Source organism: Nuphar pumila, chromosome 7 (genome assembly GCF_984573655.1).
Source record: "Nuphar pumila chromosome 7, dmNupPumi1.hap1.1, whole genome shotgun sequence".
Taxonomy (NCBI): domain Eukaryota; kingdom Viridiplantae; phylum Streptophyta; class Magnoliopsida; order Nymphaeales; family Nymphaeaceae; genus Nuphar; species Nuphar pumila.
The window spans coordinates 123,401,156-123,421,163 of NC_143255.1; positions in this window are offsets into that span (position 1 = coordinate 123,401,156).

The following is a 20,008-nucleotide window of genomic DNA, read 5'->3' on the forward strand; positions in this document are numbered from 1 at the left end:
TTAGTAATTTTAGTAGTTTCAAATTAAGTGAAGTTTTTCATACAACCCAAATAACAGTGATTGTAATCAAATACTGCAATATACTATCAAACTAAATATATAAATTTATGTCATTTGCACACTATATAAAAATTTATTTATACAAACATATCTAAATGTATAATTAATAAAAACCTCATTCAAATGATATTATATACAATCAATGAGTTATAATGTTGATCTTTGAATACATACCAAAAAATAAAAAAACAATCACATGAATTTACTATTGAGGATGTTGTGATTGGTGCAATCATAGCCCTAGATGACCTTATTTGCGTTTCATTGATTACGTATCATTTTCTTTAGTATGCAGATTTCTTTAAGTGCAATAGCCAACTCTACCTCCAATCTACTTAAGGCTCTTTTGTGCTTCTCTCCAGCTTTCTCTTTCTCTTGAATGGCACTTTTTATGGAAGAGGAACATGCAATCTGCTGAGCAATTATAAAATCGTCATTTGTGGCATGTGCCATGAACGACAAGCCGATGTTTTTGCCACCCTCATGTCAGTCTTGAAGTTTGCAAAGAAATACCATGGGGTAATTTTTAATCTGATTATTCATGGAATGCGATAAAAATTTGCTAACTGTGCCAGGGTGACTGAGTGGTTGCTGAACAAACTCAAACAATCAAATGACTTGATTGACCATTTAGCATTCAACTTCATTTGTTTTGTGCAACCAAATGTTCTTCCTCGCGATGTCCTTCGCCCCCATAACTACATCGACATTCTCCTCCAACTTCAACGCCTTCATAGGAGCACCAGTTTACCTACATTTTCTTTATGGTATCTGTAGCATTTCAATGAATATGTGCTTCCATATCCAAACTTGCATAACAATGATTAACAAAGATTAATACAAAATATATATCAAAATACATGTAAGTATAGTGTATGAGTATAAATACCAACATCTTGATAAGATTTTTTGTTTCACTCCTAGTGCTACTCAAATTTGCATACAGGTATGCAAGTGAGACTGCTCTCCATGTATATTGATCAATATGATCAAGCACCACCAACAGTTCGATGTACGATGCATATATTGACTTTTCACCAGTGACGATGAATACATATGAGCCAAAAAAAGTATAGCAAAAATGATTTCATCGACATGTCCACGCTTCCACCGCCCTTCTCTATAACATATGGTAGTTTTTCCTTCATCCTCCTCGCCCTACTGAGGACATAGTATCTCATAACCCATAAAAACATGATTCTTTTGCCTTTGAATACATCATAATTTGCTTGCAATTAAATACCACATAAGTGCTTAAAATATCTCCACCATTGTTCATTCACTGGCTCCTTATGACACTTTATTCTAGTGATTTATGCGACATCCTCTAACGTGATAGTCATCTCAAGATGTCTCAACTAGAATGTATTGATTTTCAAATTAAAAAATTGTACAACGGCCTCTAAGAGGGGTGACTGATACATTTGATTTAACAACTCATTCGCTTTCTCTGTTAGTATAAAAAATCATTGATGTGCTTGATTCAAGTAGAACAAGTGCATGCAGGATACTGTCTTTTTTGAATCAATTGGTTGAAGACTGTGTAATCAAAATTAATTTTATTGAATTGAGTCAATTTCAATGAATTTCTATATGTTTTACACATACATGACAAACTAATCAATTATATTCATAGATAGTAGCAACATTAAACTAATTAATGATTGAATATATATATATATATATATATATATATATATATATATATATATATATATGATAATTTAATCAATGATCAATTGTAAAACTGAAACTGATTATTACAAAATAACAAATAAATAAAATACCTATCTAAGCATTAAACCTTCCCAGCTGCGACATCTTCGTTAGAGCTTGAACTTTTTTCTCAGCATGAGGAGTAATATTAGACCCCTGAACATTGTTCGCATCTGATTTAGCCATATGACAATCACTTACATTCACTTCCTGAGGAGGGTCCACATTAACCTTAGCCTTTTTGTTAGGTACCTCATTCGCCCTGTCACCACTGTCATTATAGGTGACCGTATCTCCAGCTCATTTATTCAGGCATTGAGGTTAGCAACAATCTTAGTGCATGCCAATGGGTCACCCTTCTCCTCCTTAGATGCTTTCGGGGTAAGAGACAAGAATGTGCCCATAAACTACTTAACTTTTTTTGCATATGCTGCCTTAGATATAGGCCACTTTAAAATTTGTAGTTGTTCTTTGTACGACAATTAAGTTTTTTTTTTGTTGTTTGAGTACAACTTTATGTGATTATCGAGGGTAAATTTTTTGTGAAAAATGTCGAACACCCACAATGTTGGCTTTGGATATGGCTATCGCTCTATCCACTTCTGCATACTAAGCTGCGGTTGTAAATTATCAGGATGACCCAATTTATAGTTCTTCGTAGGATTTTGTTGTTGTGATACGATATTAGAAGATATGTGGGTGTGAACCCCTTCAACACAGTCTTCATATTGGTCATATTATTTTAATAAACAGATTCACTAACTAAATTAACAAAACGGATCACTGTTTGATTTAGCCATTAAATAAAAGGAAACACTGTGCTTACTGAAAAAACACGTCATCGATAGTTCAATAGTGATGAAGTGCTGCATATAAATAGTGGCTGAAAATAGTTGTAAAAAATAGATGCCAAAGGAAAGCAAGTTGGGGATTACTGGTTGGGAACAAAAAAAACCCTAGATTATGTGAAAAGAAGTAGGTTGGGGATCACAACGAGTTTATATATGATTCAAAAAATTTGTAAAAAATAAGAAATATCACATATTTTGTCATAAATTTGCAAAATATTTAAGTATGATATATTTGTGATATAGCGAGATTGACAAATACCTTTTTTGAGATCATAAAATATATACAAATAAGTAAGATATTTGAGAATTTAGTGGGTTATAGTGTTTCACACATATATTTATGCAATTTCATGAAGTATATGAAAAAAATAGGATATTTGTGAGAAGGTTCACAAATATATTTATGCAAAATATTGATGTATATGCAAAAAAGTAGGATATTTGCGATTATGGTGGTTTTAGTTTCACCAAAAATTCACATGTATATTTATGTGAGTTCGTGTGATACGCATAAAAAACCGTGCGATTCTGGATTTAAGTGAGAGTTTGCACTAGCCGACAGATGATACAATTTTATCACAATAAGCTGTCAATTCACAGCTGTGAAGGGTAAAAAGGTCTTAGTGATGTTAGATATTTGCAAGTTTGGATATGGTTATTAGAGAATCATGTCAAATTATTCATAAAATATAGTTATTTTTTTGAAAGAAAAAACAATCAAACAAGCATGTAATGTTAAGGTGAACCAAAAACGTTTGGGTAGAGCCAAATCTAAATATTAGATAGGTACCCTTGTTTTAGTAAAAGAAGTAGTTATCGACCTTGTAGACTATACCCATGGATAGAGGTGGTTAATAAGGGAGGTCACCATGTTAGTGCACTTTGAAAATAACATTGTTAACAACTTGAAGGAACTTCTTGTCCAGTCATGGTACACCTTGCATTCATTTTCTCTATTTTTTTAGTTGCAATACCTATTTCATTTACTCTGAACTTCCCGACTTTTAGTCTAGAATTGAAAAGCTTGAGGGTGTGATTATCGTCTTTCCTGCTCTACATTTACTTTTTTTTTTTTGGTAATTTATGGAAAGCGATGTGACGTAATTGTTGGCAAGGGTAATTTGCTTTAGCCCAAAACATCGGAAGGAAACCCATTTTCATATGAAAATGGACCCCTTTTTCAGGGATGGGTGTTTCACAAGAAACAAGGTTTTCTTAGAATGAGCCCTTTGACAGTATATTCGAGTTACCGTAGCAAATATTTCTCATGAACTTTTTTTTGAAAGGCAAGAAGCTGGGGTTAGTCAGACCCCTACCAGTTACACTGTACCACTGGGTTTTGAACTTGAACCTGCAACGTTCCAACACAAGGTGACGCGCACTAGCTTGTCGTACCAGACAAGCTGAGCCTCCAACGGTATAGTTGTATATAGGGGTGGCAATCGGGTCAGGTTGACGGGTCAGCATACCTCAACCCGACCCGACCCGTTTATTAAACGGGTCGGCTGTGGCAAACACGAACCCGAACCGTTTATTAAACGGGTAACCCGACATGACCCGCCAACCCGCTTAATAAACTGGTTGGGTCGGGTTGGCCGGTTGGCGGGTCAGCGGGTTGGTGGACGGGTTGGCGGGTTGACCCGCCCGCCTAACCCGTTTATTAAATGGGTCAGCCGGGTTGGCATACCCCTAACACGAACCCAACCCGTTTAATAAACGGGTTAGGTGGGTCGACCTGTTTATTAAACAGGTTCGTTTTTTGCCCAACCCGAACCCGCCTAAGAGGCGGGTTGGCGTGTTGTGTGAGGTTTTGCCACCCCTAGTTGGGGGGTTTGGTAAGGGTCACCTTGTGTTGGGGCGTTTGGTAAGGGTCTGCCTAACCTCAGCTTGCCTTTCAAAAAAAGAAAAAATTATTTTTATTAAAAATACATATAAAATACTCAGATAGGGTGCCCGGACAAAAATCATGACCCAAACCCAACCCACATATTGCTCCGATAACTTTCTGGTGGACTAGAATATTATTCAGGTTGGCACTTTTGTTGCACATACTTTAGAATTTAGATTGGAGTTGGGTATCCTATACAAAACCAACCCTTTGACAACCCCTAATGGTATCAGTCCTAAATCTATTTTCAAAACGATTCAAAAAATCAGCTCATGTGGATTCTGAAGCGAATCATGCTGAATTCATCATTTTTACTTTTGTAATATAAAAAATCATTAAAAATTAAAAATATTAAAATATTTGAAAATCATTAAAATATTAAAAAACAGCTAAAAGTTGAATCAAGTGATTTTGGAAACAATACGATAATTGCAACACTGATCTAGCTCATTGTCACACCTTGTAACAAAAACAGGTTCCCGAGTTTTTTTTTTTATAGAAAATGGGGGAAGCCCCCCCCCCCCCCCCTCCCATCATTTTATTAGATCATAAAAACAGAAATATACAACAATAAAATAAACAAAAATTAAATGCAAAACTTTCTTTTTTTAAGGTGAGGTTAGGCAGACCCCTACCAGATTCCCATGTGGAAGAGGGATTGGAACCTGAGACTTCAGCTTGGCACATGACTCCGCTTACCACATGGGATACCACCTTGGTGGTTTTTACTCAAAAACTTTCTTTAACCAGATTTTGCCATTTTTAGGTTTCTTCCAATGTGAAGCAGGGAGTTTGGCTAAGTTGCAAGTCGTGCTTTTGGCTTCTTGCCTATCAAAAGTAGGACGTGATTGACTCGCAACTTGACCGTGAGGCTAGCCTTGTACGTCCCACATCGTTCTCGTGTCCTGCAAGACGCCGCTGACCCAAAGGACACGTTAGTCGTGGACTTCAAACTTTGGTGGGTGTCTACATCAAGTTGACCCGAGGGGACACGACTTGATTTGGAAGAACAAACATGTCTGTTTCTTCGAGGCCGTGGCCGTCTGCCACTGACTTAACTAGGCACTTAGGATAAGGTTCTAAAAATTAAGAATCCAGATCGGGTGCAATCACATGGCACAAATTTTGTGTATTAAGCACTGATGGCCCTTCATTAGGCCTTGGGCCTTACAACTGACAGGCCTGTCCCCAAGATGGAGTAGAGATGGCAGTGTACCGGAGCAGGGGCGGGGTGCAAGGTCTCCATTATCGTCCTGCTTCAAAATTGCACCCTCCATTCCCGCCTCCATCACCACTTTCATCCCCGTTTCATGTCCTCCATCCTCGGTCCAAACGGGACGGGGACTCATTTCCCCTCAGTCTGCTGCCATCCTTAAAGAAAGAGAGAAAAGTTTACTAACCACGATTGGGATTTAGCGGGGCAGGGCATGGCGGGGTACGGGGAAAGCATAGGTCCATTTTTGCACGGGTTTTGATTTTAACCTCCATCCCCGGTCCAAACGGAGCAAAGCGGGACAGTCCCCCTCCCCACCTAAGGTGGAGGGTGATAAGGTGAATAATGCACAAATATTTGTGCAATCATATTGCACTCGATCTTTTCACAAAAAATAATAGATTCTCACACATTTTTTATGGGATTAGGACTACCTAAGATACCGAGGTGGTATCCCATGTGGTAAACGGGGTCCTGTGTCAAGCTGAGGGCCCAGGATCGAATCCCTCTGCCACATAGGGCGGCTGTTGTTCTGGTAGGAGTCCTCCTAACCCCAGCTTGCCTTTGAAAAAAAGGATTACCCTAAAATGGACCACTTTGTTATAAAGTTTGGAGCCGCAGCAACATTGTACTTGGATCAATGCATCAATCTGAATTGAATCCAATCAATTTGCACTTTTTACATGTAAAAACCATGTTTGCAGACTTTTATTTTTTACTGATTCCAGCATTACCACATCGGACCTGAGTTCAAATTATTTTGGATCCTTTTCATACACTAATTCAAACATATTGTTTAAATTTCACATTCGGGACTGTATCATAACCATTTTCACACCTCATTAGTATAAACATGATCATGATTTCCAACTCTAATATTGAACCAACCAGATTAAATGGACCACACTCCTGCTCCCCCTTTCTTCTCGGGTTGGAAACCTAACAACCAAGTGCAACCCAATCATCTAATATGGAATGAGTCGTATCCTATACCAGAATCTTCATATGATTATCGGATTTGGGTCCAAATCTCCCTTAAAAGATCCAATCAGCTGAGAAGTGCCCTATTTAACTCGGTTCAGTTTTATACTGCACCCAAACACAATTTACTAGGAGCATGGTCGTCGGTGCAAATGGATCGGCTTCGGTCAGACCTCTGATCAAATCCAGCTATATATTTCTTGATGTGGATTTTTAAAGTAAGATCTGAGATATTATAAAGTTTGGATTCGGATTTACCCGTTCAGATTTATTTCAGAATTGGATTGGATTTGGATCAACATTTTGAGTTGGATATGTGTTCGGAATTGGATTTACCCATTGAGATAGTTTCCATATTTTACATGTGAAAAAACTTGTTTTAGGTGTAGGGCTGGGAAAAGAGATGAGCCGCTCATGGCTTGGCTCATGTTCAACTCATAAAGAGCTCGTTCAAACATGTGAAATAGGCTCGACAAGCTCGAGCATGAACAAGTAATGTTCATCTTAGCTTGCACTACAACAAAGCAGTAGATTAGCGACGACCACCTTCCGTCGCTAATCCGTCGCTAACCATGTTAGCGACGGATTAGCGACAACGCGGCGACAGTATGCTTACGTCGCGAATATTTCGACGCTAACTGGCGACAGAATAATTCCATCGCCAAGTCCGTCGCTAATTGCGACGGAATAACGAGCGCTATATTCCGTCGCCAATCCGCCGGTACTAAACGGCGACCACGGCGTGGCGACGGATTTAATTCCGTCGCTAAGCCGTCGCTAGATTAATATGAATAGCGACGGAATCATCCGTCGCTAATCCGTCGCAAAAACGAAAAAAAATCAAAAAAAATTTATTTAAAAATTAATTACGGAGAACTGTACAATTTATATTTCCTGTACAATTTATATTTCCTGTAAATAAAAAACAAACCACACAAAAAAATTCATATAACAAGTATCTATAATAATTAATCGTTCCACCTTAAAACTAAGAAGTTTAATTATTTACAATTCAACAATTACAATTAGGAAAAATAAAAAAAATAGAACTTCTTCAACAAAGTCCTCTAATCATCGCCAAGATTTTGTGCGTCTTCTTGTTCATTGTCTTTATCTGTCCCTTCAGCTCCACTACCCTGATTATCGCTAGCAGCCTACACAAGAAAAGAACAGTCAGTATTGATAAACAAAATATAATGAAATAAATTACACACTATATGTGATTCTATCATGTGCTCATGTGTGATCTAAGGCAATAAAAAAACTCTATATGTGATTCTATCATGCTCATATGTGTGCTAAGGCAGTCAAAAAATTGAATATATGATTATAGCATGTTCATATGTGTTCTAAGGCATCTAAAAAAACTCTATATGTGATTCTACCATGCTCAGATGTGCTTTAAGGCAGGCAAAAAACTATATATGTGATTCGATCATGCTCGTATGTGTGCTAAGGCAGTAAAAAAATTGAATATGTGAATATAGCATACTCATATGTGCTCTAAGGCAGGCAAAGCAAAAAATTTTATATGTGATTCTATCATAAATGATATATAACATGTTCATATGTGTTCTAAGGCAGTTAAAAAACTCTATATGTTATTATAGCATGCTCATATGTGTGCTAAGGCAGTCAAAAAACAGAATATGTGATTATAATATGCTCATATGTGTTCTTAGGCAGTCAAAAAACTGAATATGTGATTATAGCATGCTCATATGTGTTCTAATGCAATCAAAAAAACTTTATATGTGATTCTATCATGCTCATATGTGCTCTAAGACAGACAAAAAGTTAAATATATATATATGTGATTCTATCATGCTCATATGTGTGCTAAGGCAGTCAAAAAATTGAATATGTGATTATAGCATGTTCATATGTGTTCTAATGCATATAAAAAAACTCTATATGTGATTCTACCATGCTCAGATGTGCTTTAAGGCAGACAAAAAACTATATATGTGATTCGATCATGCTCGTATGTGTGCTAAGGCAGTAAAAAAATTGAATATGTGAATATAGCATGCTCATATGTGCTCTAAGGCAGGCAAAGCAACTTTATATGTGATTCTATCATGCTCATATGTGTGCTAAGGCAGTAAAAAAATTGAATATGTGATTATAGCATGTTCATATGTGTTCTAAGGCATCTAGAAAAACTCTATATGTGATTCTACCATGCTCAGATGTGCTTTAAGATAGTCAAAAAAACTATATATGTGATTATACCTGAGAGGGACCTGGAATCGAAGATCCCCTATCCTGAACAGCGGCCTTGATCTCATTTCGGAGAAAGGGGGCGACGGTGTATTGGAAGTAGTTATTCAGTGATTCATTAATGATCTCGCGTACATCATCACCGGAAAGAATAGTCGGCTGCTTTGAGCTTATGTCGGCGCAAGAAGTTGGTGAGCCGTAACTGGAAGAACCAATAACTGGTGAAGTGTTCATATTACTCCCAAACCCGAACACGCGACCTTTTTTGGGTTCACCTGCTGCAGTCACCCATGTTGTAGGATCAAATGATGGATGCTGAGTAGCGTCTTCACCATATCACTCTACCATTTGTTGCTCATATGCCTCCTACAAAATAATGTTTAAAGTATTCATTAATAATTAATGATAACATTATGATGACTTGCATATATATTGCAATGATTATTAATAGAATTAATACATACCGTTGTCGTTCTCGCCTTCTCTGATACGAAGACTCCCGTGGTCTTCCGTTTATGTGTTTCTACAAACACATCCTTATATGGTACACTGCCTCCTTTTTCTGCTTCCTGCGAAGTTAAATGACAAAAGATTTAGTACACAAATTTGCAACTATACTTATAAAATTAATATTATATATTGATGAGTTACCATTTTCTTTAGGTGGCTCCCAAATGTCTTAGATCCACCTGTGTGTAGATGGGCTTCGGGCATCTTCGATCGATTTTGTGAAGCCTTCGCAGAGCGATTTTTAAATGCATCTCCCGCCCACATATCGCACATTTCATCCCAGTAATCTCTCCTGATAGTAATAGGACCATGGCCCTTCCACAATAATGGATCATCTACTACGCCAGATGCTTTTTTTGCTGCAGTCTTCATAGTGTGCAGCATGTCTGCAAATCGATTGGCAGCCACCTTCTGCCACACCTTCCTTGCATCATTTTCTTCCACCGTAGTTGCAAAGCGATTCGAAGCCTACAAATATTTTCAGAAAGTTAGTAGACATTGCTTAAATAAATTAAATATGAAACACATTAACTATGAGGAACAACTGTATACCATGAATGAGGACCACAATCTGTCTAATACCTCCTTTGGGTACTCTTTCCATTGAGCAACTAGTCCTGGTAGATGTTGAAGAAGTGAATTCCTAATCTCCCGTACTACTTCTTGTGGCTCAAACCTCGTGCTGCACATGAATTGTTACACAGTAAATATCAATATAAAATATTTAAAAGATATGCAATAATTGAAAACAAAATACTTACGGTCGATTATCGATATACACTATTCGAATGAGTCTTCTTGTGCCAGCCTGTGAAGACCCTGTTTCCTGTGTTGGCTGTTGACTTGTGCGATCAACTGGTGTAGGTGGGTCGTGTACAGGCGCAACATCATCTGTAAAAAAATACACACCAAGTTCTCAGAATGTGCATTTGAACTAATCAAGCATCTAATTAGTTATATGATATACCTATCACAGGAGCCCGTGAAGATGAAGGTTGAGCCTGGCTACTACTGGATGAGCGACCACTATAACCTCCACGAACCATATTCTAACAAATAACATATGTCATACAATACATTCAAATAATTCACATCAAGTATTACAATGCATTCAAGTCATTCACATCAAGCATTGCAATGCATTCAAATAATTCAAATCATTGACATCAAGTATTGCACTAATTCAAATCATTCGTTAATTGCATAAATTATAATACATTCAGATAATTGAAATCATTCATATCAAGTATTACAATGCATTCGAATCATTCGTATCAAGTATTACAATACATTGAAATAAAATTTTTAATCATTCACACCAAGTATTGCAATACAACTCACATCAAGTATTACAATGCATTTAAATAGAGGTTTCTAGTATAAGATTTTGCTCACTAGCTTGAGAATTCTTCCTCGTCACTAGTTTGACTTTCTTCTTCTTCTTTTTCTTCTTCTTCTTCTTCTTCTTCTTCATTGTTTGCCCATCCACTTGGTACATCATTTGGATCACATTCCTCTATGAATGTTTCATCAGCCAATGGAGATATGACATGCATATCATGCGCAACATCGTGACCATAAGCGAAGTCACAGACATCATCTGATTGATAGTAATCACTGTCTTCAACTAACTCATCTTCTTGTAACTGATCATACTCGGGGTATAGTTTGGATTTCACCTTGCAAACTGCCCACCATTCATTTCTATCTGACTTTTTTATACTCGGATATGAAGTATAATAAACTTGTTGAGCTTGCGAGGCTAATATGAATGGTTCATATGTTCCAAACCTGGATTTATGATTCACCTCCACAATGCCTGAAGCTTTGTCGAGTCTTGTTGCAGTTGGATCAAACCAATGACACTTGAATACCGTAACCCTGTTATTCATGCCTAAGTAAGTCAACTCCATTATTTCCTCTATAACACCGTAGTAATCATGTTCATTTTCACCGTAGCTGCTACCCTTGACACACACGCCACTATTTATCGTTGATTTGTTTATACCGTAGTCTTTTGTATGGAATCGCCCAGTTCTGATAATCACTCACAAAACCCTTCCTGTATAGGTGATGTCTAACGCCATGAGGTTCTACAAATCGATTATTCTTACAAATCTTGCAGGGACACCTAATCCGACCTGTGGGATCTACCGTACTGACACTCGCCGTTGCAAATTCAATAAAACTATCGACACCATCCATATATTCATGCGATAACTCATTGTCCACTATCCTACGGTACATCCATTCACGGTTTGCAGTCATTCTGTCGTATGATGTTACGAATAGTATCCTAACGAATTAAGAAAAAAAGAATCAGAATGCGACGATGAAGAAAATATCAAATTTATCATGCAATATACTATGTCAAACAATAACAAGAATTTTGATGCATGCATTGATAACTTAATATTTTCATGTGCAAACTATTAATGACATGATACAATCATTTGAAGCATGCTTTTATTATAAAATTTCACATGGAAGTCAAAATCAAATTGAAAGTAACTACATGCAAACATTGATACAATTACATCAAACATTGCAATACATCATAATCATTCATATCAAATAAATGGCAAACATGTACCTGCAGCAAACACACTTCAATATCTCACTAACTACTACCATGCTTAGCATGGACTCCGTACTCCAAAAATAAGAACACTTCCATATTTCTACATTAAAATCATGCTCAGCATGATCTCCGAACTCCAACAAAGCAGTCCTAGATATCAACAACTAAGTGAGTGTGTGAACAATAAAGTGCTGCATTCAATAAATTAAATAACATGTGATACGTTTGCATCACTTACTCACCACGGGTATTTACCCGATTTGCATTGTTTTTGTCATTTACTTACCACAGGTGGCCGAGCACGAGTTGGTTCCGTTGAAAAATCTGCACAAAAACAAAACAAATTAAGTAACAAACTAACTAATCATGAAACAAGATGAAACACTAACTAAAAAAATTAAAACAAATTAAAACAACTCTAACTAATTGAAAGAAGAGAAAAGAAAAATAGTATATATGTTAAGCCAAATCTAACTAGAAGATGCTAATTTAACAAACCAGCTATAACATGTTGAACCAGTCGACTAACATAAAGTCATAGACAATTTCTAATCTGAACTACTTAGCAAAGGAATAGTAAATCAATCAATTAGTTTACTAGAAAAGATGTGAACTCCGTTTAACCACCACTATCATAAAGAATTCAAATAGCCCTAATCTAACTAACTGATTGTGAGAACATTAAATACCAATCTATCTAAGAAAAATATAATTATAAAAGACTAATAGATTGAAATACTCTAACTAACCAGATTTCAAGAAAACAAATTGAAGTAAAACTAACTACCAGTAGACATTAACAAACTAACAAATTGAACAACATGGACAACTTGTATATATACATTACAAAAAAAATTTCAACTTAAAATCCATATGGACAACATATATGCAAACTACACTTAAAACCATATGGACATCTTATATACACATATTACAATTTTTTTTTCAAGCTAATCACATGGACAACATAGGGATCACATAATAACTTTTTTTTTTTTTAAAAAGAGATCACATGGGCAGCATAGGTATCCATAACAAAAATTCTTTTCAAAACAGATCACATAGGCAACGTAGGTATCTCATAACAAATTTTTTTTCTAAAAACAAACACATAGGCAACATAGTATTCCTACTAAAGATTTTTTTTTCAAACTGATTTACATAGGCAGCATATGCATTAAAAAACAAATTTTTTTGAAATCAATTCACATAGACAGCATAATATATCTCATAACAGATTGTTTTTTTCAAAAGCAATACACATCGGCAGCATGTTATTCCTACTACAGATTTTATTTTTCAAACGATTCATATAGGCAGCATAGGCATTCAAAAACAGAATTTTTTTTGACAAGTCACTTAGGCAGCATAACGCAGGGGGTCGACCCCCCCTGCCGGAAAGCACGGCAGGGGGTTAAACCCCCTGCCTTTCCGGCAGGGAAGGGGGTTAAACCCCCTGCCGGAAAGGCAGTTCCGGCATGGGGGGTTGACCCCCTGCCGTGCCTTTACGGCAGGGGGGTCGACCCCCCATGCGTTTCCGGCAGGGGGTCGACCCCCCATGCGTTTCCGGCAGGGGGTCGACCCCCCATGCCTTTCCGACAGGGGGTCGACCCCCCTTGCCGGAAACGCAGGGGGTCGACCCCCCCTGCCGGAAAGCACGGCAGGGGGTTAAACCCCCTCCGTTTCCGGTAGGGAAGGGGCGTACCCCCTGCGTTTAGAAGAAGAAGAAGAAGAAGAAGAAGAAGAAGAAGAAGAAGAAGAAGAATATTACCTGCGCTTCGCCGGACGGTGGCGGGAGGTTGACGGGGAGCGGCAGCTGGCGAGCGCCGGCTGGCGAGCGGTGGACGGGGAGCGGCGGCTGGCGAGCGGCGGTGGCCGGACGGTGGCGAGAGCCGACGGGCGGCGGGAGGGAGCAATACAGCGAAACAGGGAAAAGAGAAAGAGGGATGGGATTAGGGATTTACGCGACATTTAGTGACGGCTTAGCTACGGAAAAATTCTGTCGCTAAGCCGTCGCGAAACCCAAATACCAAAAAAGCGACGGAATATATTATGTCGCTAAGCCGTCGCTAATTAGCGACGGATTAGCGACGACAGAGTTCCCTCTCTAAATCCATCGCTAAAATGGTGTTCTTGTAATCAAAAGTAGCGATAAAAACATGCAGTCGCTAATCCGTCGCTAAGTAGCGACAGATTAGCGATAGAAGTCGTTTCTTCGCTAATCCGTCGCAAATTAGCGACAGATTCTATCTCTAGCTAATCTGTCGCTAAGTAGCGACGGGAAAATCCGTCGCTAATTTCCGTCGCTAATTAACAATTTTCTTGTAGTGTTGGCTCATTTATTAATAATAAATATATTTTGCGCATATTTTTATATTTTATAGAATGAAGATGGTTGAAGTGTTTTGCCTGCAAGCAATAAGTCTAGAGTTCAAATCCTATTGCTTACAAGTTTGAAACAATTATTTATTTTGTAAATGAACTAGCTTGAGCTTGACTTAGTACGTTGGGATCCAAATTCTATTGTTTTTAATATATATATATATGTATATATATATATATTTTGTAAATGAGCTTGCTCGTGCTCGGCTCGTTTAGCTCAGGCTTTTCATGAGTTCAAGTTCGACTTGGGTCGACACAAGAAACAAGCCAAGCTTGAACACCCTCTTTTTGGTTCGTCCTGCTCATCTAGCAGCCCTAGTTTTTGGTCTTCTTCAATAGATCCAATATTATCACACATATGACATATTTCAGATAAGGATTCAACTGTACATCATTGAGTCTCACAACGGATGCGGATTCAAATTTACGGTACAAAATTTAGAATGGCTTTTGGGTCAGGCAAGATTGAGCCCATATCTGATCTGTTAGCATCCATACCAACCCATAGTTCATTACGAGTGGTAACAATGTGCATGAGTTTAATCCGGTTCTAATTTTATAAATAAGTTGAAAAAAAACACAAATGTAAATAAGTCTTTTTTCCTTGGAAATGAAGTTAAGGTATATGAACTATTGGCTATAGCCGCTATATGATATTATGACCCTGGGTAACTGGAATATGTAAACCTGCAAAATATGTAAACTAGTATGTAGTGAGATTTTTTTAAGTTTTTTTTTCTAAAGATGTTTTATAGAAACATACTCTTAGATCATCCGATTACCATGTATAAGAAAGATCTTTAAGGCTTAAAAATCAATAGCTCAGAATTTTCGTAAATATTTAAGCATACAAATTCATATTTCTTGATCCAATTACGATGATCCAATAGTCGATTCAAAGCAAATAGACAGCACGGGATACATCTGCTTCTGCAGGGTGAGATTTGCAAAAAACCCTATAAAAATCTTAGTTCATACTAGTTTACATATTTTGCTGTTTTACATATTTCAGTTTTCCTTGTGACCCATACTTGAGATTTGAGGAAGTGTTCACAGAATATGCAAAGACACTATATTATGCATCGCCCACACAGCCATCCGGCTCCCCATTTCTCGAGATGGGAGTGGTCTCCATCTTGAGAAATGTTGAGATGGGCGGTTGTCAGTGGCAGCAGCAACATGGTCTCCATCTTGAGAAATGTTAAGATGGGTGGCTGTCAATGGCAGCAGCAGTGCTGCATCATACAGTGTCACTCACTGCATAAAAAAATGCCCTTTAGACAAAATTGAATCAAAATCAGAGTTTCTTTAAAATTTATTTTTAATATAAAATTTAGTTTTTTCTTGCTACACCTACTGCACATTGACAGGCCAACGGTTGGTAAATATGAACATGTTTTGAACTTTTTCATCAAGAAAACAAACTTATGTCTTGAAAAAGACCGCGTTACGTAAGTTCTTTTCGGTTTTGGACATTTCTACAAAAAACTTGGTTTAAGGCAGAGTTTTGCTACCAACGGGGGCTCCGCTTGCCTGGCGGGAGAGGTTAGTGCACGTCACCTTGTGTTGGGGGCGTTGCAAGTTCGAACCCCAAATATTATGGTTGTATATCTGGTAGGGTCTGCCTAACCCCAGATTTCTCTGTCAAAAAAACAGACAGAGTTTTGCCATAGTATCCTAGCCTCATCGCGATTAAGTCTTATCCCACCTACATGTAACCAGCTTTATGATTTGTTTTTTATTCGTTTTCAATATCATATTTGTTTTCAAACTCATTTGTAGAATCTTTATTTATTCATTTTTTACTAAGTTAAGGAAAACCCTTCATTCGCCAACCATGGCTTGGTAGGCCTGAGGTCTCTTTACTCATGAATAGCTAAAGACCCAATAAATTAAACATTGATTCCTTCGGTCGTGTCAATTGGGCAAATATGTCTATAGTGATTAGGATGGATACCTTGTATATGAAAACAAACAATTCTTTCTGTCAATCTCCCAAGACCCAAATAACTCAATTTTCACCCATTAACTATATTTGTGTCAATGGATTAGTTCGATCCATGACTTGAGATATAGAGTATAGGCCAAAAAATGATTCATAAGTCGTTATTAATGGAGTTGAAGTTACCAAATTATGAGCAGTCGGTATCAATTTATGCCAAATGGCTCCACATATAGTTCCTCGCACTACATTTTCCAAGCGAACCAAATTCAATCCGATTACAGATCCGTATAATTGGTATTGGTCTGCCTAACCCCAGCTTTCTCTGTTACTGATGCCAACCCTTCTGACCTGCAAAGATGTCATGGGGGGTGAAGCTTGGGTTATGTGGGGGAATAGTCCCACATTGCTTGTGCTTGAGTTTTCTGTGGGCTTTATAAGCCACTTGAGAACTCATACACTTGTTCTTGATAACAAGAGAGTGGGATGACCACCACACACATGCGCGCGTGCGCCCACCCGCCGTGCTGTGCCGGGCTCGGGTTCGGGTTGAAAGCATGATATGTCCTGTTGCAGGTTGTCTCATTTTGCGCCTTCCTGTTTCATTCTTTGAATTTGTGGGGGAATGTTAGGTGTAAGAAGGAAGGGAGGAAGAATTCAAAGGAGAAACTGAGTGGTTTAGAGGAAGTGGTCTTGATGAGGTGGAATAGTCCCACATTGCTTGTGCTTGAGTTTTCTGTGGGCTTTATAAGCCACTTGAGAACTCATACACTTGTTCTTGATAACAAGAGAATGGGATGACCACTACACACACGCGCGCACGTGCGCGTGCACCCGCCCGCCGTGTCGTGCCGGGCCGGGTTCGGGTAATTGGCCCTTTAGAGTCATATCTAATCAAGACAAAGTACCTTTTTACCCAAAGTTTCTCTGGTTTTTGGATTCGAAAACGGGTTATGGGAATGGATAACGGGTCACGACTCCTCGGATTCCGTAACGGGTCTCGATCTTTCGAAGACCGTTAACGGATCACGTCTCCTCAGAATCCGTAACGGGTCCTTCCACGTTTCATAACCGTTCGTGGGTTATAAAAGCATGGTGAGGGTTGGGGTTACGCAGATGCTGAGACAGGCGAATTTCTGATGCTCTGCGATTTCCCATCTCCCCTGTTGCTCTCTCTCTCTCTTTCCTGAGTTATCCTGAAAGGGGTTGTTCTGCAACATTTGGTTCGTAGAGGTTGTTTTCGAAGGACGACCCGCCGGAGTGCACCGTTCGGTTCGTCGTGGCTATTGTATCCTGGGGGAAGGACGCCGGACCCTGATCTGCACAGTATGTGGGGGCGAATCTTCTCTAAGGGGAGTACTTTCGTACGCCTTAACCTTTTACACAGTATTAACATGCGTTCGTTGTTTTCATTGTGTTCTATGCAACTGTTTGTCTGTTTGCTGTGGTCTGGATTTTGGTTGCTTGCGGAAACCGACATGCCTGCACCCTGTTATTGTTTCTGTCGTCTGTTGATCATGCTTGATCCTTTGATGTATTTCCTGATTTATATCATGTTTTATACCATGATGATGACTGTGAAACTGTGTGATCCGAAAAATGATCCAAGAGAAAGAATTAAAACCCAAACCCGACTTGTATTCGAAAAAATACAAGAACATGCTTCCTATTCATAAAGTTTATCCATGATGGGTGAGGGTTGATGAACGGGGTCTCCGCGTTTGTGTGGTAGGAGCAGCTAGTGCACGTCAATCTCAATGGTATTCTTGTATACCTAAACCCTGCTTGCCCTTTAAAAAAAAAATGAGGAGTGAGGGTTGAGGTGGCCATTTGTGTGAGGGTGCCCGACTGCCATAATGGTTGAGTACTGGACTGCAAAAATGCAGTTCAGGCCCTGTAATTGAGTTTGATGCGGTCCAAAAGGTCCGGCTTGAGCCTGATTATAACTAGGTCCGGTTGGGCTGGGCCCGATGGCCACCCCTCCTGTTCTTAACTAAGTTTTCATCATAAGAAATAAATAATATATTTTTACATTAAATTATATTAAAAAATACTCGTGTTGAGAAAGATTGGATTGAAGTAGATGTCCAACAAAAATCACAGCTCAAATCCCGCCTAGTACGGATCCCATCCTTTGACACAGGATGTGTGTTTCATCCTACATTGAATCCTAACGATCCAATCAACGGCTGGGATCATCCTGTGTCAAATAATGAGATCCTTTCTGGTTGTTGAAGTAGACCTGAATAAATAGTAATAATGGAGTCAGCATTTTTATGCCCGCACCTGAAAAGAGATGATCAGGTCAGGCCTTGGAGGCCGTTCATCTTAAAAAATGAATGGCACCCATCAGACAGCGAACAAGGCTCATTGTGAGCCATTTATTTTAAACCATCCAGATGCCATCCATTTTGACATACGATGCGTTTCATCCTACAATGAATCCTAGTGATCCGATCAATGGTTAGGATGATCCTATGTCAATGGACAAGATCCTTTTTTTTTGTTGTGTGATTAAAACTGAATAACTAGTAATACTCAAACTAGAAATTTATGCCCACACTTGATAAGAGAGGCAGCTTTGAGGGTGACACTGTCACAGGAGACATGGATGCGGTTCATCTTATAAAAATGATTGACATCCATCAAACAACCAGCGATACCAATAAAAAAGTGGGTCCCGTCTAAGTGTTGGGCATCTCATTTGTATAGGTTTGGATCACGTTCATCTTATCCAAAGGAGCAGAGCACAGTCTGACCAGATCCCTTATGAAAATTCTAATCAAGTTCCAGGGGCCGAGCCACATTATGGGTAGGGTGGGCAGTGCCCAACCTAACCCGAACTACAGGTGGGCAGTTCGCCAGGTCAGGGTGGGCACCACTCGTGCGGCCCGACCCAATCATGGTGACCCTGAGCTGAGTGGTGAATACTCTCTCTCTCTCTCTCTCTCTCTCTCTCTCTCTCTCTCTCTATATATATATATATATATATATATATATATATATATATATATATATATATATATATATATATATATTCCTTTGAGTTTTTCTCTATTCTCCTTCGACTCTCTCGAACCCACCTCTCTCTTTCTTGACTTTTTGTGTGCCCCTCCCCAGCTCCCCATGACCCACAACCACAAGGCACAGATGACAAGTTCATCAGCCACCACTCACGACACACCTCACTCAAAGTTTTGCAAGGCTCTGTTCCGAAGGTAACCTAGCTACCAAGGCATCTCTCTCTCTCTCTCTTTCTTGCTCTAGCTGGTGCCCTACGTCAGACTATTTATCATTTGATTTCCTTTTTTTCACATGCTTTTTTAAGATTAGGGGTTTTTGTGATTTTTTAATTAGTATATAATTAAATTTTTTATAGTTTTTCCAATTAGTATATAACGAGGGTTAAGATTTAGGATGTTAATTTACTTTTTCATAAATAGTTGCATTTCAATAATTAAGGTTTAGGGTTTTTTGTGCTTTTTTTCAATTAGCATTTAGGTTTTTAATGTAACGGATATTAATTAGTTATTTTTGTATTTTATAATCAATGTTAGATATAATCAATATGCTTGATTTTAGTTAGAAATTTAGAGATTTTGTTGTTTTTTGTTTCAATTAGCTTATGTATGAAAACCATGAATAATGTTTTCCATTTGAG